Source organism: Halichoerus grypus, chromosome 14 (assembly GCF_964656455.1).
Source record: "Halichoerus grypus chromosome 14, mHalGry1.hap1.1, whole genome shotgun sequence".
NCBI lineage: Eukaryota > Metazoa > Chordata > Mammalia > Carnivora > Phocidae > Halichoerus > Halichoerus grypus.
Genome location: NC_135725.1, coordinates 57,800,611 through 57,821,464, shown reverse-complemented (window position 1 = coordinate 57,821,464; position 20,854 = coordinate 57,800,611). Strand labels below are relative to the sequence as shown.

The 20,854-nt window shown below is 44.4% G+C and overlaps 1 protein-coding gene and 1 pseudogene across 6 annotated transcripts in view; both read left to right on the top strand.

Annotated features, from left to right (window-relative positions):
* Positions 1–20,854, top strand: part of FAM219A (family with sequence similarity 219 member A) — a 52,045-nt gene that overhangs the window by 13,862 nt on the left and 17,329 nt on the right. The gene's annotated exons all lie outside the window — the stretch shown is intronic.
* Positions 7,761–10,479, top strand: LOC118528768 (ATP synthase F(0) complex subunit C1, mitochondrial pseudogene; annotated as a pseudogene).

Genomic DNA, 20,854 nt, shown 5'->3' with positions numbered 1-20,854 from the left:
CAGGAGCTGTGCACAACAGTGGTAGGAAGTTGGCTGGGTACATTCTAGTTCTACCAACCACTTTTAGCCAAGCTCCTAAACTCTTTCAGGCTATTTATAAAACAAATAAGATCAAGTACATGAAAATGAACTGCAAATTACTGTATCATTTCTGATCTAAGGGTTGATGGTGATTAAGGGGTTGGTGTTTTCCATTTTTTGTCTATGGTTCCCAAGGGAGCTTTTACAGGAGAGGGTGGAAAGATGGCTTATTCTTCTCATCATCAAATGAGAAGAGTCCTTGGCCTCCTTTACAGGGCCATGATAAGACTAGGCTAGAGATGACTCAGGCTAGAGTGCTCTGTGCTTCCACTGATTCCCAAAGGGGTTCCATTGACTAGAGGAGTCCTGCCTCTGCCCCTCCCTGTCATGACTGCTGTAGAGTTCTTTTGGTAGAGTGGGGCCTTCCTGGAAAGCCCCAGTACTGATGCTGGTGGAGGGTGTTCTGCTGCTGTTTCAGCTCCCATAGGCCAACACTCAGGGCTCAAGAAACATTTGAAAAGGTCCACGTTGCTACTACTCTCCCAGTGGGGACTAGAGAAGGTAGTTTCTAGTCTGCAGACCTTCATATTTTAAAAATATTCTGTTATGGAAAATTTTAAGCATATACAAAGTAGAGGAAAAAGTAAAATGAACTCCCTTGTACTCACCCAACTACAACAGTGATCAACCCAGAGCTGATCTTGTTTCACCTATACCCCACCCACTGGATTATTTTGAATAATTGTTTCATTTATAATCCTCTCTGTCTCTTGTATTTCTGCCAACCAGTTCTGCAAACTGGTAATTATATCTCAAGGTTTGATTAGATTCAGATTCAACTTTTTTGTGAAGAATACTTCTGAGGTGTGCTGAGTACTTCCTGTTGCATCATATCAGGAAGGAGGCACAGGACACATGGTTATCCTGCCTTTTGTGAAATTCAGATTAATTAGTGGTGTAGTTAGCCTCATGTCTCCATCACACACATTTCCTTCAGCCTTTCACCTAATGTTTTGAGCAGCCATTGCTGGTCAGCCTCAGTCCATTATTTAATCAGGACTTTCCTGTACATTTGCATAGCAAAGAACCCCTGTCATTTGTCTGCCTGCACCGCCTGCCCCCCGCCCCCAAACAGGTATTACAGATATCCCTAGGCCTTTCTCCTTTAGGCCCACTTTTTCTAACACTGCCCTTATCCTATACCATCATTTCCTTCCTTATCAGCCCAAGATAGCCTTAGGATATCTGCAGACCAGGCACTCACCCCCAGCTTCACTGCAGACCTTTGTTTCTCTGAGGGGAGGGTCCTTACTTGGAGTCTGTTCTCTCCCATGAAGCTCTGGGTCTGCTCTTTGAATTGTTAGGCCCATGCTTGACCATGCTAGAGAGTGAAGGCAGGTCAAGTATTTTCCTCCTCTGGGAGAGAATTCAGCAGGGGCTGGGTTTATTTTACCTTCCCAGGGATTTCTAAGCAGCCTTCTTCTATGCTGAAGACGGTCTTTCTCACTTGTTTCCTGAGGTTCCTGCCCCAGCCTGGGCCCTGGCAGGGACCCAGGCCTGATTTCCTGTTTAGCTGGGCTGTGGGTTGGGAGAGGTTGGAGGAGGGGTGGGGCAGGCAGCTCTAGCACTCTTAGGCCCTTTTCTCTTTCCAGCCAAGTTAAAAAATCTATGAGAGCCAGAACAGAGCTATCACCTTCTGGTACTTTAGCATTCCTGTGCTGTTTAGGATCTCCACTCTTAGTTTCTCTCCTTACAAAGGAAAGATTGTGGAGACTGTCGTCTGTGCGCGTGTGCCCCCAACAAACATACTGCATGTACTATGGGTGCTGTGAGCCAGCTAACCAGAAAGGCACACAGAGGTTGAGAGCTGCTTCTTGCAAAGCTGGACCCACCCCTGCCCACAGGAGTGCTGTACCTCTACCACACCATCTTAATAGCTATTAATCCCTTAGTCACCATGTGCAATGCAGTGGAGAATCTGTTGGGGCAGGAAGTCTGAGATGTGGAGGCTGGCTAGGGACCTGGCCATGCAACAGTCAGAAAACATTAGGAGTTCCACAGTGACAGCCTATCACCAGTAGAGGATTTCTGATGAGAGTCTCACAGCCCTGAATGCCCCACTCACATTCCTCTTTATGCCTAGTTCTTCCTTGGGCAATGAGGATTCACAGGGCCTCATTCTGTTTTGAGAAGAGACCTGTTGCAGATTACTTTTTTGCTCCCTTCTCCTGGGTGGCCACAGCAGGAATTGTGTGAAGCCCTTATCCCTTTATCCCCCATGAAAGGAAATATCAGAGGAAAGTGTTGCCAAGTAGTAGGGGTGCCCAGGGCAGCCCCTGACATTTCAACAGCTTCTCCCTTGCTCTTATTATAAAGCCTCAAATCCTTAACATGGCCTGCAAAGCCTTTTGTGATCTGGCTCCTGCCTTCTTCCCCATCTCACCTCAAATTACATTCATCACTGCACCCAACCTTACTGGCCTTTCCTCTATTTCTCTGATGTCCCAGGGTCCATTCTGTTTTAGTGCCTTTGCACATGTTCTTCCTTCTGCCTAGAATGCTTTCCCTCTACCTTCTACCTTTTTTGGGTTGACTCTTACTCATCCTTCAGATCTTAGTTCAGCTATAATTTCATCACAGAGGGTTTCCTTCAAACTCTAGACTTTGTCAATGGCCTTCTCCTTATTGCACTTTTTACATTTATAATTTCACATATGTTTGTATGATTATTCTATTCATATTGGTCCTTCTGAAGGCCACATTTCATGAAGGCAGAGATCATATCTATTTTTACTTCCTATTATGTCTCCTGTGCCTTGCAAGGTGCCCTACACACGGTAAACATTCACTAGATATCTGTTGAATGAATGAATGAATGAATGAATGAATTCAATCTTACCTCCTTTACTTAGTTACTCCATGTCATATCTGACTATATCATATTCAACTATACACCCTGTGATGTGTGCTCTGCTGTTTATGGGCACTTACTGTGTGTTTGCCACCAGACACACATTTCATTTAATCCTTTCAACAATATGAAGAAGGTATACTCTTAATCTACAAAGAAGGCAAGTGAGACCCAAGGTCACACAGCTAATAGCAAAGCCCGGATTCAAACCCACTTGTGAAGGCAAAGCCTATGCTCTTAAGCATAACACTACACTGCCCCCTTTTGGCAGTTTGGAGAGTTGTCACAGGGCTTTTTCTGTCACTGGGTCCTGGTTAATTTCAACCCCAAATCAATACTTTTTGGAACTTAAAGTCCTAAGAAGCCATGATCCAGTTCCAGCCCTTCTGCTTTTAGGCCAGACTGTGGAAGTACACAGGGAAGGGAATTCAACCTGGATTCCCCAGTGTCCCAGGACACATGTGTCTCGGGGTCTGTCTCCCATCTGTTTTTCATAGGCCCTTTGTAGCCTCCAGGGCTTAATGCAGTGTCCTATTTTAAAGAACAGAAAGGCCAGCTGTTGAAATGGCCCAATCGACAGTGTTCTGGGGAATAAACATGGCCTGATTAAGATTCTAGGAAAGATCATTGAGAGGGGGAGAGTTTGTCTCTTTGTGATTTAGTCACTAAAGATAGAGCTCTGGAAATTGGCTTCAAGGCTTTCCTAGGAAACTGAGACTCAGGAAGAGGGCAATATCTCTTGCTGTTGATTAGAAAAACTTAAGTTAGTCAGTATCCCCAACTCCTTTTTAGTGGCTAGGGAATTTGGGACTGATGAATACTGTAGACTAGATGGAAACAAAGTAAACGAGGAGAGAGCAGCATAAAACAAAACAGAACAAAACTCAGCTACCATTTGTCATATGTGTCAGGCATGCTGTGAACCATTTTACATACATAATTTCATTTAATTCTAACACTGGCCCTGTAAAGTGGGTAATATTACATCCCTAGAAAGGAAAGGAATGTTAAGAAAGGTAATTCGCCAAAGGTCATACAATCAGCTGTCCTTAGATCTAATCTAGGTCTTTCTGACTTCAAATTTTGTGCACCCTGTTGCTGAGAGTATACATTGTCACAGGCTCTCTGGAAAAACAGCTGGCGATATAATGTGTGCATGCCCATTGACCCCTCAGCAATTCTACCTCCAGGAATTTATTAAACTAAAGAAATAGACAAGTGTATAAAGACTTTTTTTTACAAGATATTATAGTAGCTATAAATAAATAAATAGTAACAATATTATAACATAATAGTTGTAATAGATGCAACATTATGATGGTGGGGGAGGAGAAAAAGAAAAGAAACAACATGAATCTCCATCAGTGGGGACTGATTAAATAAATCATGATATATCCATAACACAACATACCTATAGGCAGCCTTTTATTTTTATATTTTTTAAAGATTTATTTATTTATTTGAGAGAGAGAGTGAGCACGCGTACGAGTGGGGAGAGGGAAAGAAGCCCCTGCAGGGCTCTATCTCAAGACCCTGAGATCATGACCTGAGCGGAAACCAAGAGTTGGATGCTTAACTGACTGAGCCACCCAGGCGCTCTTCGGCAGCCTTTTAAAAGGAGGAGGAGATAAAATCTAATATAAGATCTAGCATGGAAAGATGTTCAAGATATATATCTTTTTTATTGTGGTAAAATGCATTTAACATAAGAGTTACTATTTTCATATATCATTTGGAATATGGATGATATGATTCATCTATGCCTACCCAAGAGATATAGCTTTTACCTCATAATTCCCATATTTTTCAATCAGGTATGCACATCAACAAGTTGTTGAGATGAATTGGCTATGGAAATGCTGCCAGATCCCTGGGTGCCCCCTATCTGGCCAGCCTTGTTCCTGCTAGGCACCCCAAGCTTTGAAGTGGACTGGTGGCCACACTTGACTCAGTTCTTCTCACTTCATCTCAAGTTCTGCAGAGCCCTGTAGCTTTGGGGAGGCAGAACATTTCTTTGAAAACAGAATGACATCACACCGATCAGATATGTTTCTGTTTCTTATTTCCTTTTTAGAGCTCTCCCACAGTCTCACTTTCACCATAAAAGAGAAGCAAGGGAACAAAATGATTCTCACATTCCCCAAGGTAAAACCATGATCACTGATGTGTCAACATTCTGAGTTCTCTTTGGCTTCTGGCCTTCCTCCCATTAGTGTTGCTGCTCATTGTGGTTTTCGGTATGATGTTTTTATGAGGTAAAGTAGAAAGGGGTCAGGACACTTGGGACCTAGCCCTGGCTAGGAGACTTTAAGGGAGCTGATTAGCTCTACCAGATTTCAGGGTTTTTTCCTCTATAAAATTAGGGTAAAGAATAGATGCTGGATTTTTAGAGCAGTGAAAATATTCTGTATGATACCATAATGATGGATACATGTCATTTTACATTTGTCCAAGCCCATAGAATGTACAACACCAAGAGTGAACCATAATGGAAACTATGGTCTTTGGGTGATTATGATGTATTACTGTAGGTTCATCAGTCATAACAGATGTACTACATGGTGGAAGATGTTGGTAATGGGGGAGGCTATGTATATGTGGGAACAGGGGTACATGGGAACTCTCTGTACCTTCCCCCTCAATTTTGCTCTAAACCTAAAACTGTTCTTCAAAAAACAAAAAAGCCTTTATTTTTAAAAGAGTTGCCATTTCTATCTCTTAGGATTGTCAGAGATTTAATGAGACAATAAGGAAAAAGCTTTGAAAGCATAAGTTGCAGTGCAAACATAAAGATCTATATTTTTCTGGACTTAACCTTTTCTGACTTGCATTATAAACTCTTAATTCAAGAAGCATGTCTCTAAATCTGTTTGCTGTGATGTAACAACTTAATAGAGTGATAGGAAAGATACAGAGCAATCCGGAAAAGCCACTACATTCTTAAAATCAACCTGAGCGGGGTGCCTGGATGGCTCAGTCAGTTGAGTGTCTGACTTGGGCTGGGGTCATGATCTCGGCTGGGGTCATGATCTCGGGGTCCTGGGATCAAGCCCCAAGTCAGGCTCCCCGCTCAGTGGGGAGTCTGCTTGTCCCTCTTCTCCCTCTGCACCTCCCCCTGTTCATGCTCTCTCTGTCTCTTTCTCAAATAAGTAAATACAATCTTAAAACAAAACAAAACAAAAACAAAACAAAACAAAACAAAAAACAGCCTGAGAAAGGCAGAGGAGAGTCAGAGACTCATTCTATTTTAACCATTTGGTATTGTTTTAATTATCCCCATTTAACATACATTACTTTTGTAAGTTAAAGAAATTAATAAAGATCTTTTAATGGCTTAAAATGATAGAGCTAGAGATGGAAATTGGAAGTCATCTGCACATAGAGCTAACAGCTGGGGCAAAGAGAACAAAGGATTTGTAAAGATGAACAATTAGAGAAGCAGCCAGATTGTCAAATTGGGCCATGTTGTTAAAACTATTGAATGCCAGGTCAAGGAGTTTTTAAGTGGTAAGAGCCACTGAAGGGTCTTGGACAAGGGAATGATGTAATGAGAGCAGTGTTTAATTCCCAGAAGGGTAATTTAGGAGTAATGTGTAGGATGAGTTGAAGGAAGAAGAAACAGGTTGGGGAGAAGAGTGGGTTACCACTGCAGGTCCTGAAGTAAGTTGATAAGGATCTGAAGCAGGATGTTGGTTTAGAGAATATTAAAAAAAGGAAACAAAAATGTTACTGTAGGTTCATGATTAGCTTGCCAGGGGATAAGGAGGAAAAAGAGGTGGATTAAAATGACCCCCTAGGCACATCAAAAGGAGATAGGAGCCAACTTGAAAAAGGTTCCAGTGGCCAAAGCTGGAACAATTTGAACAACAAAATAAATAATGGTAGTATTGGATTACAACCCCCAAAATAAAATAAATGTATATTAATCCATACTGGTATAAATAAATGGTTGAATAAATAAATAAATGAAGGAGAAAGAACAAATCTTCAAGAATTATATTTATGTATTAAGAAGTTTACTAAAATTTATTTAAAAGTGTTTTTTTTTGTAGAAAGAATGAAATTTAAAAATTATCTTTAGAACATCATAGTAATAATTGCTGCTGGCGGGATCCACTGATTGCTAAAACTAGTGGGTGAAACTTTAAGGAGAAATAAGAATTTGCACAGCCTATAAGAACCTCTACCAAAATATGTATGAATTACTGTGGTAGTTTTAACATATGTCCACAAATTCTTTCATACTCCTCCTCTAGAAAGTGGAACTTAATTCTCCTCCCTTGAGTGTGGCCTGGACTTAGTGACTTGCTTCTGACTAATGGAATATGGTCAAAATAAGAGAAAAATAGTAACTGTAGTGGAGAAACTTGGTAAACACCGCCCTAAATGATTAAAATTAGTATCACCAACAATAAGTCATATACCCCCTGATATGCTGTGGTACAAAGGACAAACCACCTATGTGGTATTCTTCCCAAAAATCTAACCTCGGTCTAATCATGAGAAAACAAGGCAAATCAAAATTGCAGGAATGTTTTAGAAAATACCTGACCCGAGGCGCCTGGGTGGCTCAGTCGTTAAGCGTCTGCCTTCAGCTCAGGCCTTGATCCCAGGTCCTGGGATCAAGCCCCGCATCAGGCTCCCTGCTTGGTGGGAAGCCTGCTTCTCCCTCTCCCACTCCCCCTGCTTGTGTTCCCTCTCTCGCTATGTCTCCCTCTGTCAAATAAATAAATAAAATCTTAAAAAAAAGAAAAGAAAATACCTGACCAGTACTCCTCAAAAGTCAAAGTCATGAAAGTCAAGAAAAGAGGAAGAAACTAAGGAGACCATGGAGACGTATCGATGAAATGCAATATGGAACAGAAAAAGGGATATTAATGAGAAAAACTGGAGAAATTTGCGTAAAGTCTATAGTGAATAGTATTGATTTGTTCAATGTAGAATTGATCAATGTACCATGGTTATTTAAGATGCTAACATTAGGGGAAGCTGGGTGAAGAGTATACAAGGATTCTCTGTACTGTCTTTGTAATTCTTCTATAAATATAAGACTGTTTCAAAATAATAAGTTTTTTTAATGACCCTTTATGTTTTGAGTTTATTTAACTGGGAAAGTGGTTTGTGTCATTAACAAGATAAGGGTAGTCAACAGGAAGAACTAGACTGGGGGATGACATCAGTGAAAGTAGTAGATAGGGACGCCTGGGTGGCTCAGTCAGTTAAGCCTCTGCCTTCAGCTCAGGTCATGATCCCAGGGTCCTGGGATCAAGCCCTGCATCGGGCTCCCTGCTCAGCGGGAACCTGCTTCTCCCTCTGCCTGCTGCTCCCCCTGCTTGTGCTCTCTCTCTCTCTCTGAAAAATAAATAAATAAAATCTTAAAAAAAGTAGTAGGCAGTTGGAAATGTGGGTCTGGAGCTTAAGAGGTCAGAGCTAGAGATATAGATTTGGGGGTAAAACCGAGAGAGATATTATTTGAGAGAATACGTTTATAATATAATATTATATTTCCATATGCCAAGAGAGAGCATGTGGAAAGAGAGCCAGTGACCACACTAAGGAGAGGCTCTATGTCTAGAGTATAAGAGGAAGAACAGTAGGGAGGGTAGTCAGAACAGATAGGGATAGGATGTTTTTATAAAAGCCAAGGGAAAATAGAACTTCCAGAAAGATCTGATCAGCACTGTCTAATGATACTGAAAGGTAATGGACGATCACCTGAGAGAAAAGACCATTGGATTTTATTTAGGAGCCCAGTGCTGACCTCAAAGAGAACAGGGTTAGTAGAGCAGGTATGGAGAGGTGGGATGGTAGGCATAGGAATCAAATGGCCAGGACGTAGACAGTGAGGAAGCAGCCTTGCCCAAACCAGGCAAAGGGACTTGTGGGTGCCAAGAGGGAAGGAGCCCCTGGAGGAGAGTGGGACACTCCTGGGCAGAGAGGCAGAAAGTTCTGGCCAGAGCAAGTAGGCCAAAATGCTGGGGCCCAAAGTTCAAGAAGAGGAGAGAACCTTGACCAAAAAGAAGCCGCTGCCATTTCCTGACTGCAGAACTCAGGCTGAAAGCTAAAGCCCTGGATCAAGAACTGCTTTTTTTCCTTTCTGAGCTAGGAGGCCATTTTATTTCCCAAGTCCCAGCTTATCATCACTGTGGCCTGGAAAGTTAGGCCAGATAGAAGATGAAATAAACTGAACTTATTCATCCTCTCTTCAGCTTTTCTCTGAGATGGAGAATAGTCTGGTTTTAAAATTAGGCACCAAGCAGTATTAGAGTGATTTCAGGGGGGGGGGTGTCATGTGTAACAAAAGCTACCCTTTATTGACTGCTTACCATGCATCAAGGACTGTAGTAAGCACTTCATATACATTATCCTATTTAATCCTCCCAGCAATCTTTTGAGATGGGTACTATTATTTTCCTTATGTTAAAGATGAAAAACAGGGTGGGAAAGCTGAGCACTGAGACCTAGAACTAAAGCGGGGAGACTAAGAAAGTGCAGACTACCGAGGCACTACTCATTCTTCCAGCTCTGATCCGCTGTTGTACTAGGGATCCAATCAGGTGTGTGTCTGCCTCCTTCCTGGGTAGACCAGAGGTCCCGTCTAAATAGCCATCTACAGCAGCTCCCTACTCCAGGTGGCCAGATTGGAGTTCCAGATCACTGTGGTCTCCATTGACACAGTGGCCAACTGGTGCTGGGGCCACTACAGTTGGTGAGACTGGTTCAGGGGCTTTGGAATAGTGTTTGGTAGCTTTATCCTTGGCTATGCCAGAAACCCATCTCTCAAGCAGCAGCTCTTCTCCTCCTATGCTATTCTGGGCTTTGCCCTGTCTGAGGCCTTGGGACTCTTCTGTTTGATGGTCACTTTCCTTATCTTTTTCACTATGTAGGCTCTGTGAGGGTCCCCTACCCATCCCTGCTGCTTCAATTCCAGGCCATGCTAGGGTGAACTAAGCTTTACCATTAAACACAGTATTTCTCTAAACCTCCCCCCACACACACACCAAGAAAATTATGAAAACCAGATCCAGTGAGGTCAGAAATTTGATCACTATCACACAGAAAAGTAAATGGCAGAGGTAGAACTTACTCTAAGATTCATACTTTTAATCACTGCACTATACTGCCTCTTACCACACCTGTAGCGCGCGCACACACACACACACACACACACACAAGGGCCCAGGCTGTGTGCCAAGAATTTAACATGGGCTATAGCTCTGGATGGTAGGATTAAGGGTGATTTTTTTTTTTCTTCTTCTTTTGTGCTTATCTGGACTTTTTTTTTTTTTTTAAGATTTTATTTATTTATTTGACAGAGAGACAGAGAGAGAAAGCACAAATAGGCAGAGTGGCAGGCAGAGGGAGAGGGAGAAGCAGGCTCCCGACCGAGCAGGGAGCCCGACATGGGGCTTGATCCCAGGACCCTGGGATCATGACCTGAGCTGAAGGCAGCTGCTTAACCAACTGAGCCACCGAGGCTCCCCATGTGCTTATCTGGACTTTTTACAGTGACAATGTATTCCTCTTCAATTCAGAAAAAAGCAGTATTTTATTTATTTAAGTTTTAAGTTTTGGTACTCTTTGCCAGATTTCTGTAATATCCATGGTGAGAACAAAGCAGGTACATTATGCTCAGGTGCAGACAAAGGAGACTATGCCTTCTTTGTAGCAATACAGACTCTGCAGTGACAGAGCAGAAAATCTGGCATGTGTGTATGTACATGTGTGTGTGTGTGTGTGTGTGTGTACTTACACATGTGTGCAGCAGCCACTGAGGTGAGGGGAGGAGTGACTGATCTGTCTGAGGATGTGCAACATGGAGACCTCTTTCCCTTCCCTATGACCAACCACCTTGTCCCTGAGCCAGGCCCATTTAGTCTTGAGCTTCCAGAGGGACTAGGAGATACTTTTTCACATACACCAAAATCCTCCACCTCAACCTCATCCCTTGTTGAAAACCTGGCCAGGGAGCCAGGCTGCTGGCATGAAGCCCAAGCTGCACCCATAGAGTGTGATTTGAGTTATGCTGGAGCTACTTCAGGCAATGGGTCCAAGCAGACAGTTGGCATCAGGGATGAGCAGAGAGGAGCCAGTAGCATTTAAGGTCGGTGTTAACTGGCACGTGGGCCTCTTGTCCAGAGGCTCCAAGATCTTCAGGTGGAGGCAGTTCAGGACCCTGGATAGCTCCTAGAGGAGCCCAGTCTCTGCCAGGTCTGAAAAGCCTAGGTGCCCAAGTCCTTAAGGCCCTTGCTTATTTAATTTTGAATAGCTTCCCTATACATGTCTCTGGCCTCTTCTGTCTCCAAGATCAGCCCTATGGATCCAGGGACTACCCCTTATCCTCTCCAGCCCTTGCCCCACCTTCCTCCACACACATCTAGCCTGACTTGAGCTCTCTCTGTGGAGGTCACCATCACTCTGAAGGTGAAATAAGCTTTCAAGACAACATCTGAGCTGTCCCTGGCTAGGATCTGACACCCTGATACCACAGAACTGTAGGATTTCGGAGGGAGGGTAAGAATCTAGTGGAACAAGAGAGTGTTAAAAGGGCCTTTGTCTCTAATACCCCTGCATTCCCATCTTCAGTCTGGTGTGTGAGGCAGGGGAAACTAAAGAGAGGCACTGAGCAGATTTCAAGGCCTGAAGCTAGACCATTTCATGAGCTATCACTGTTCAGTCAGCCTGCCACTGGGTGTACACTTGATTTAAAGATACCTTTTTTTAGGGAAAGAGCATTGACATAAGGTGGATTGGAGCAAGTGTAGCAAGTAGAAGCAGAAATGAAACTAGTGAGTTCAGAGGTTCACAGCCTGCCACCCCCACCCTAGGCATGCACTTGGGCCTTAGGCAAAAGAGAGTTAGATTAACATTGCAGAGGGGTTTCCTTCCTGATTCCCCAAATCATCCAGAGGAGGGGTTTGTGAGGAATCTGGAAGGGCAGAAGAATCACAGTCACCTACTAGGGATTGGATTTTCTGGTCAAAAGTTCCTGGTCAAAGAAACATGTGCTAAAGCAATATGAAACCAGCAGAGAACAGCTACAGGCTCCCTCTCTTAGCACCAGCCAGTCATAATGGGACAGGCCAGGGCAGGGAGGAGAAAAGAGCATTTGGTGTTTGCTGAGCCATGAGTAGACCTGACAGAGTTTGGGCTGGAAGGAGTAGGGCTGCCTCCACCGCACCTGAAGAGGTATAGCTTATAACACTCCTGGAAATGGAAGCATTAACAATATAGTAACTAATTTATGGATGAAAAGATGCTCAGAGGATCTAGATCCAGACTGTCCCTCAGGCTGGCTCCTCTCATGCCTGTGGAAAGTGTTTTCTAGCTTCCAGGAGAGCCCTTACTATGGGATTAAGCATAGGCTATTGACATATAAGGAAGCCTGGACAAGAAACAAGAACAGATGAGGACTCCGTCAGATCCCAAGAGAGTGGTTGTGTTGGTTTTTGTTCAAGTAGAACAGGCCTAATATCAGCCAGAACTTGCTTTTGGCCTGTTTTCTCAGGGGCAAAGGCTCTCCCATGTTTGCTTTCCATGACAGCGGATGCTTTGTATTCATTGTTTTATTAGGAGCAGTGATTATGTGACCATAAACCTTACTAAATTGAATATAATCCTGTGCATTCAGAAGAAACAGTTCAGAGCTCAGGGGAAGGAGCAGCTGGCTGGAAAGAAGGGCCCATGAATTCTAATCCCAGGGCTGCCATCTGGCATTGACCTGGGACAATTCATTTACTTTCTGCCCTGGAGGCTCTTTCTGGAATTTCAGGGCCTGAATAAAAACAGACCTGGGAACTCAGAGAGTGAAATGACCTGTCTAGACTCTCAAAGTCAGTGCAGTTCACAGGCAAAACTGGAATCCACAGGCCCTATTCTCCAGCCAGAGGTGTGCTTACTGTTCAGGGAGGTTTCCTATGTTTTCCTTTGCTATCTCCTTGCCCTTATATCTGAACTCCAAGTGCTCCTATGCCTTGGGTGCTTCACTGCCTGGTAAACATGGTCGTAAGCCCCGGGTTGTCAGAAAGCACTTTGAGCAGACAGGATCAGAGCAGCCCTGACCCTATCTCCCTCCAAAGGGTTTTCTGATGGTTTGGTTCCAAGCTGGCTTCCCACTCCTCTAAAACTTGACAGTAAGAGTTGGGCCTTACTCATTTGATAGTGGGAGTATGTATCCGCAAGCAAAATCTGACCTGGCCCTGGAGTCTCAAAGAAAGCTGTGTCTGCTCAGCTGATGGTCAGTCCTCACAAGAGGGCAACCTGAAGTTGGGCTGCCACTTTGGTCATGGACCTTAAGTGAGTTCTAACTAGGCCAAGCCTTCAGGTGAGTGAGTGGGTAAGGGAGGGTTTGGGGACTCCTACTTTGGCTGTTCTCCAAAATAACTTCCTAGAAGGCAATCTTTCAGCCCCCAGCCAGAGAATTCCATAGAGAAATGGCCCTACAAAGAGCACACAATACAACATCTGTCTGGGACACCATTAGACAAGGCCCTGGCACAGCCTGGTAGGCCACCGGACTTTTGCACCTCTGTTACAGAAAGAGCCTTGCTGTGGCTCAAGCCAAATAGAAAGAAATCTGTTTGTCTGTCATCAGATTACGGCCCTTCATTCTCTGTGCTAGGCACTGGGAGGACACCATAGAAATAGGCATGGTCCCTGCCTTCATGAACATTTATTAAATAAATTATACAAGTATTCACTGAAGTAAAATTTGGTAAGTACGTGAAAGAAATGGAAGGGGGTGGTGCTGTGAGAGTATATTATAGAGGGACATAACCTATCTTGGTATTCGTGGGAAGTTTTTTTTATAAGAAATGATGTGTCAGCTGAGGCCTGAAGGACAAGTAAGACGTAGCTGGAAGGGGAGCATGAGGCAGGAAGGCTCTTCGTGCTCGTCAGGAACAGAGACCAGTGAGGCAAAGTGTGGTAATCTGGGGGAAGAGTGGCACGGGATGAGGTTGGGGAAATGGAAGGGAAGGCAAGCGACTGTTGCTTTGCCACCATTCCTAGCCCAGTCTGAATAGCCCCTTTCCAAAAAAGGGCTGGTTGAGACCCACCCAAACTGCTGTGGCACAGCCCCCAGGGGAGGCTGGTGCCTCTTCCATCTCCCCAGCGCAGGGGACTCTCACAGGGATGCTCAGGAGAGGGGCTCCTAGCCCCAGCTTGGGGTTCACAGTGGAGTGGTCACCTGGCAGCAGAGCTCAGAGGAGGGAGAGGAGGGGGCAAGAAGGACTAGACACTTAAATTTCCCTCCAGATCCTCTCTGTACATTTTTTTCATTGCTTTGAACTGTTTATTAATATATTACAGAAGCCATTTCCACATTTTGATGGTTCCTCTGGGAATTCCACACTATCATCCCCCTCCTGTGGTAGATAAAAAATGTCAGCTTTCAAGATTTTATACTTGGATTTCAGAAACTAAATTGCATTACTATGTCCGGTGAGACGGCGCCATTCCCTGTTCCTATCTGCGCGCTCCAGGCACCATGAGGCTGATAACATCAGCGTGTCAAAGCAGCTGGATCCAGACAATTTGCAGCTGGCTGGGGCTGGGGCAGAGGGGGTGGGTGGCCAAATTCAGAATCCGGGGGCAGCCCAGGTTGACTGGATTTTGGGGTTCTTTCCATAGACTGTTAGTTCTCCTATCTGCAGAGAGAGAACTTGTCTTGGTCCCACCTAGATGTTACAAGGAATTGAAAAGTACTCTTCCTAAACACTGATAGGATAAATCACTGAAGAGCCGATGCTCAGGTTTTCCTTGGAGGGAAAGATAGAAGAGAATAGGAGGAAGAGTGGAAGTCATAATATGAACAGGACAGGCCCCTACTGCCTGTGAGATTAAGTGTCCATGTAGAACCCAAAACACTCCTGGAAATGGTTATTCTGTGCTTCCCTGAAGCCCAGATGTGAGGCCTTGTAACTAACCTTCTGCCTGCCATAAGGTTGTGAAGCAAATGAAGAGAAAGCATTGTTCCCCTGCCAGGAAACACAGGAACTTTGGGGGTTTCTTTTCTAGTTGCAACCACCATTTAACTCTACAGAACAAACATTCCTTTCACAGCAAAAATTTTCAACTTATTGGGTTATTTCAAATGCATCAAATAGCATAAAACATTCATTCAACTCTGGCAGCATTCACAGACCCATTTTTGTATATAGCAAAACAGGCTCTTCATCCCCAAAACATGATGTTTTCAAAATGTAATAGCCCCCGAGGTCAAGGTCAGTCCAACCTCATTGAGGTTGCCAGTGCTAGTGCAAGCCTGGTTTTCCTGCTCGATGCCCACTCACCCATAGGCTCTGGTGTTTGGATGCAGGAGACAGACCTAGAATCTACCCTTAACTCTAATTGCACATATCTTAACTTCTCTTACAGTGGAGGCATGCAGTTTACTGACTCCATTACTATATCTAAGGGAAGAATTAATAATTAAGTCAAATTATTCATTTTTTAAAGATTTTATTTTTAAATAATCTCTGCACCCAGTGTGGGACTCAAACTTACAAGAGTTGCATGCTCTACTGACTGAGCCAGCCAGGCACCCCAAATTCTTTTTTTTTAAGTAAACTTTATGCCGGGGCGCCTGGGTGGCTCAGTCGGTTAAGTGTCTGCCTTCGGCTCAGGTCGTGATCCTGGAGTCCTTGGATAGAGCCCCACGTGGGGCTCCCTGCTCAGCGGGGAACCTGTTTCTCCCTCTCCCTCTGCAGCTCCCCCTGCTTGTGCTTTCTTGCCCTCTGTCAAAGAAAAGGATAAATATATTTTTTTTAAATAAATTTTATGCCCAATGTGGGGCTCAAACTCATGACCCCAAGATCAAGAGTTGCGTGCTCTACTGACTGAGCCAGCCAGGTGCACCTAAGTCAAATGATTCTTTAGTTTTATTTGTTTATTTTTATAGAAAAGTATTATTGAAGGTTTTAAAAGTGAGAAATCATGATCACTACATAACCATGATCACTTGGAGATAGTTTCCAACACTGAGCCTCTCCTGGATGTCCATGGTTGGTGGAGCAGGTGTTTCAATTTCTTGAAAAAGCTCAATGCAGGGGTGCCTGGGTGACTCAGTCGGTTAAGCATCTGCCTTCAGCTCAGGTCATAATCCCAGAGTCCTGGGATTGAGCCCTGCATCGGGTTCCCTGCTCAATGGGGAGTCTGCTTGTCCTTCTCCCTCTGCCCTGCTCGTGCTCTCTCTCAGTCTCTCAAATAAATAAATAAATAAATAAATAAATAAATAAATATCAAATCAAATCAAATCTTTAAAAAAAAAAGTAAAAGCTCAATGCAGGCTGCTTCCCACTGTCCTGAATTCCCAGGCTGCTCCTGTTCAGTCTGTGCAGGCCTCCTGCCTAAAGGACTAGAAGCCCAGTGTTTTTGTGCTTTTTGCCCTGGCCTGGGGAAAATGGCCTAAGGCTAAGTCATGGGACTGTGGTACAGCCAGAACTTGGGGCAACTTCAACCCCCCACCCCAACCCAGCTTGCTGCTACTTTGAGATTGGCCAGGCCCTGGTCAGCCTCCCTTGCCTTCACTTGCCCACACTTCCTAAGAAATAGCAGACCTGCCATGCTCTCTGGACCAGGGCTAGACTTCTTTAATGGGGCTTATTTCTGGGGAGTCTCAAGCTTCCCAAGGATCAGACACATAACATTGAGAGAAAAATAGAGTTTCTGCTGAAATGTCAGCAAACTACAGAGTAAACAGTGTGTCTTGAATTCTCTTTCCTGACATCTTCAAATATCTGGCCCTTCTCCACTGGCTCCTACCTCCTAGCCTCAACCATCCTCCACTCCAGTCTCTCTTGTCATCTAAGAGCCCCTTTAGAACTCTGGTTCTGTTTCCCCCTGTTTTACATTAACCTTCTCAAAACCTTATCCTTCCCAGACATCCATGATACCAGCCTCTCCTTGGCCGCCTGCTGTCAGTCCTTTTCTGTCTATCCCTTCAATATTGGTGTTCCCCAAGTTCTTTCCTCTGATCCTTCATATTTTTAGGTGCGTGTGCGTGCGCGCACACACACACACACAGAGGAAACTTAGGAGTCATCTGTGCCTAGGTCTTTCTCCTCAAACCCAGATCCAGTCAGCCACTAAGCCCTGGCAATATGACCTTGATATGTTTTTCTTCTCCAGTTCCATTATTTTCCATTAAAGTCCAAAATCCTGTATGTGATTTACAAAGCCCTTCATGATTTTAAGCCTTCCTCCTGTTCTAGTCTCATCACCTGCCACTTCACCCCACCGCTTAACATTCCAGCCAAATTGAGCTACTCCTTTTGCCTGCTAGGTAGTCATGTGTCTCTTCCTCCCTACTCCTTTGTTTTCTTGTCTTTGCTTTTCTTTCCCTACTCCTTTCTTCATCTGATTCATTTCTATCTCCTACTCATTCTTCATGCCTCAGCTTTCTTTGAAGAAGTTTTCTCTAATTCCCCAGGGTGGAATAGGTGCTTCTGTTCTGTGTACAGACAACACTCCATACAAACCTCCATTGTAGCACTTGGCATATTGTTAAAAATTATCTATTTATTCATTTGCCTTACATACTGGCTCTTCATCGGTAGAGATCATATTATCTTTGTATCTGCTAGTGCCTAGACTATAAGTGTCCCTAAAATTTAGGACAAGAACTGAATTGGTGACTGAGACTCTTTCTTTTTTTTTTTATTAAAGATTTTATTTACTTATTTGTCAGAGAGAGAGAGAGAGAGAGCGCACAAGCAGCGGAAGCGGCAGGCAGAGGGAGAAGCAGGACTCGATCCTGGTCCCTGGGATCATGACCTGAGCTGAAGACAGGCGCTTAACAGACTGAGCCACCCAGACATCCTATGTCTGAGACTCTTTCGTCTCTTTTTTTTAATACTGTCATCTTCTTTTCTCTCCTGGGCTCAGCATTCTCAGTCCCCAGTGCTTTTTCTTGCTTGCTGCTTCCTGCTAGTCTGTCTCTCTCTGTCTCTCTCTATCCTGAGGTATTGACTGCTTCAGTGACTCCAATATTTCCTTCCTGTGGAGCACTTTTTGAGCAGGAGATTGCTAATCAGAAAACATCCATGCCATTTTCTAAAGAGGGGCTTCAAGTGTGTGCAGAGCACTGGAGACAGGATGAGACTAGTACCAGCCTTCCAAGTGCCTGCTTTATAAGACAACAGTCTCACATCTGTGTAAGTTCTGATGTGTTGTTAATCTCATGACTTTATCTGATCTCTCTAAGAAGAGGTTGGGTATAAGAAATGACAAGTTAGATTCAAATTCTAGTGCTAATCACCTTCAAGGTGTGATTTTGAATGTATTACTTTAAATAACCTGGTTCTTCAATTTTAAAATGGGAATGATATTTACCTTACTCAGTCTTTTAGTAGGATTAAATGAGATAATATACCTAAAACGCCAAGCACCATAGCTGTACACCTAGCAGGTAACAGGTGTTCCAGCAATATGAACTAAATGATCTGCTGAATTCCAGAAGAACCACACCTGGTCTGCATTGTTATGAACAGCTCCCTGCCGTGGCTCAGCCAGAGCTCTTAGTGGTGCTGCCTTCCCAACATGAGCTTTGGGTCCTCCCTCCTCCCTCCTCCCCCACCTAACCATTGTCCTCTCTTGGCACTAAGAGTATAAAACCAGGTTAAGGTGGGGGCAGAGGCCTCTGCCTCTCAAACAGAGGTTGTCTGGGGATGGTGTGGGTGTAGAGGGGGTGGCCTACAGCCTTGAGGCCTAGAGCCTATTCAAAGTGTGGTCCCTGTATTCAGAGCATTGGTATCACTTGGGAGCTTGTATGAAATACAGACACTTAGGCACCATTCAGATCTACTAAATTGGAATTTGCATTTAAACAATATTCCCAGGTGATTAAGAAGCACTATCCTACAGGCACACAGATAAGCTCAGCAGGTGTGGAGGGATATAGGCTGTGCATATATGTCAGAACTGTCTAGAAGAGACAAAGGCTGCACAGGTGGGGAGGAGCTGTGAGGGAGTATAGTCAGAGCAAAGGAGGTGTTCCTCAGAGGTGTGAGCTACAGAACTGTAGGGGGGCTCTTTGGGTAGATATTGATTATGTGTTGTTTCAGTGCCCCTTCCTTTAGATGCCCCAGGAGTGAGATTATACCTTTGAGTTACCTGGTCATTGTCACTGCACCAGCCAGAGAGTGACAGAGGCTCTCTACCACCATGAGCCTGGGGAGACCCTCCAGCAGGGACCCCAGGACCATCTAGTTTAGCAGAAGAGTACTGTTTCCCTAAAGAGATGCATAACCAGCAACGAGCTGGCTTCACTGCTGAAAACTTGCCTTGAGTTTGTGCTAGGCCAGACTCTTCCCTCCCCCTACTCTTTTAAACACCAACTGGCATATCTCTCTCTCTCTCTCTCTCTCTCTCTCTCTCTCTCTCACACACACACACACACACACAAAGCTGATTTAACAGAAACTCAGGGCTTTATGAGCCTTTGTAGAGTTAACCCTCCCCTTCCCCTCTCTGACCTCCTTCACTGCTAGGCTGGGCTCTGAGCCTCCAGGAGCCTTTAACATTAACATCTCTGCTGCACAAAGCATGCCTGGTAAGAGTAATGGCAGGCCCTAGGCTTGGTTGGAAGCAGCAAGAATTTGTTTTTACCAGAGCCACCATATCTCCCTCTTAAGCACTCTTAGGACTCTGAATCTCTTTTTGCTTTCCCAATAGAAATATTTCCCAGCCATCCACCTAGAGCCTCTTGACCTTTTTCTGTGGGAGAGTTGTTTGTGCATCTCAGTGGTAAGGAAAAGGCCCTGTTTTGCTTGCCCCCACCCCTAGAAATGGAGTAGGCTGAATGCCCAATATCATCAGCAGTAACTGAAAGTAGTTAGAGTAGAGTCCTAGCCCTAAGCCTCAACTGTCATTGCTCTTTTGCCTGCCACCCAATAGGTGAGCCTCTGGTTTCACCAGGTTTCTGCCCAGGCCCAACCCTCTGTGTTAGGGAGGATAACAGATCTTCACCACTGTCAATCTCTCCTCTGTGCTTCTACCACCCTTCATTCATTCCTGTCTCTCATGCTCCTCTTCCTGCCTTAAATGGGCTGCTATGTGTTCCTGTCTTCTTTTTACATTAGACAAAAGTCTTCTTGGCAAGAAGCAGGTCTTGGTATTTTTCCCACCCCAAAGTACATTGTTCCCCATCTGCCCCATGTTGGTATTCAATGACTATCGAGGTTTTTTAACAAGTGGTGAGCTCACTGATGTTTAATTATTGGGATGACAAAAAGGCAAGAATACGAGACTGCTCTGTCCAGAGAGCTAAGCTTTAGAGCTGCAAGTTGTCTTTGTGAGCAAAATGTGGTGCTTGCCAGGCATAATGAAGGTTAGAGAGTTAGAACAGGCTGAAAGATGAAGAAATTCCACAGAAGGGAGAAGCTGTTTGATATCAGTCCTCTGAGTCCATTGTCCATTGCAGACAGTAGCTCTTTACTCTTCCAAGGCCAGAGGAAAAGAATTGGAAATGGCAATTGTGTGAGGGCATCCCATAGACTGCCAGATTATTACTTTGTTTTCTTGGGAAAACCAAGGAGTCCAAAAGATTCATGAACTAGTGCAGGACAGGCTCAGTCCTTGAGTAACTGAAGCTTACCAAAAACCCTCCAATGACATTTGGGGCCAAGATCCAGATGAGGATCCACAGGTCAGTCTGGCCTAGACCAAATGTTAATATCTGTTGACATTTTTCCTGCTTCAGCTTCCTACCATGTGCAGGGCTGAAGGACCAGTCTCAAGGTCTCTCCAACCAAATGCCCTTATTGATTCCTGGACAGCATCTTTCCTCAATGTTCTGTGCTTCCGTCCTTACCTTGGGGAACTAGAATTCACATTCTGGAAGGAAATTGAAAGATCCTCTGGACATGCTTCCCAAAGCTTTGTTAGCCCTGAATATCTGGTTCCCTTCTTGCCCTCCTCTGG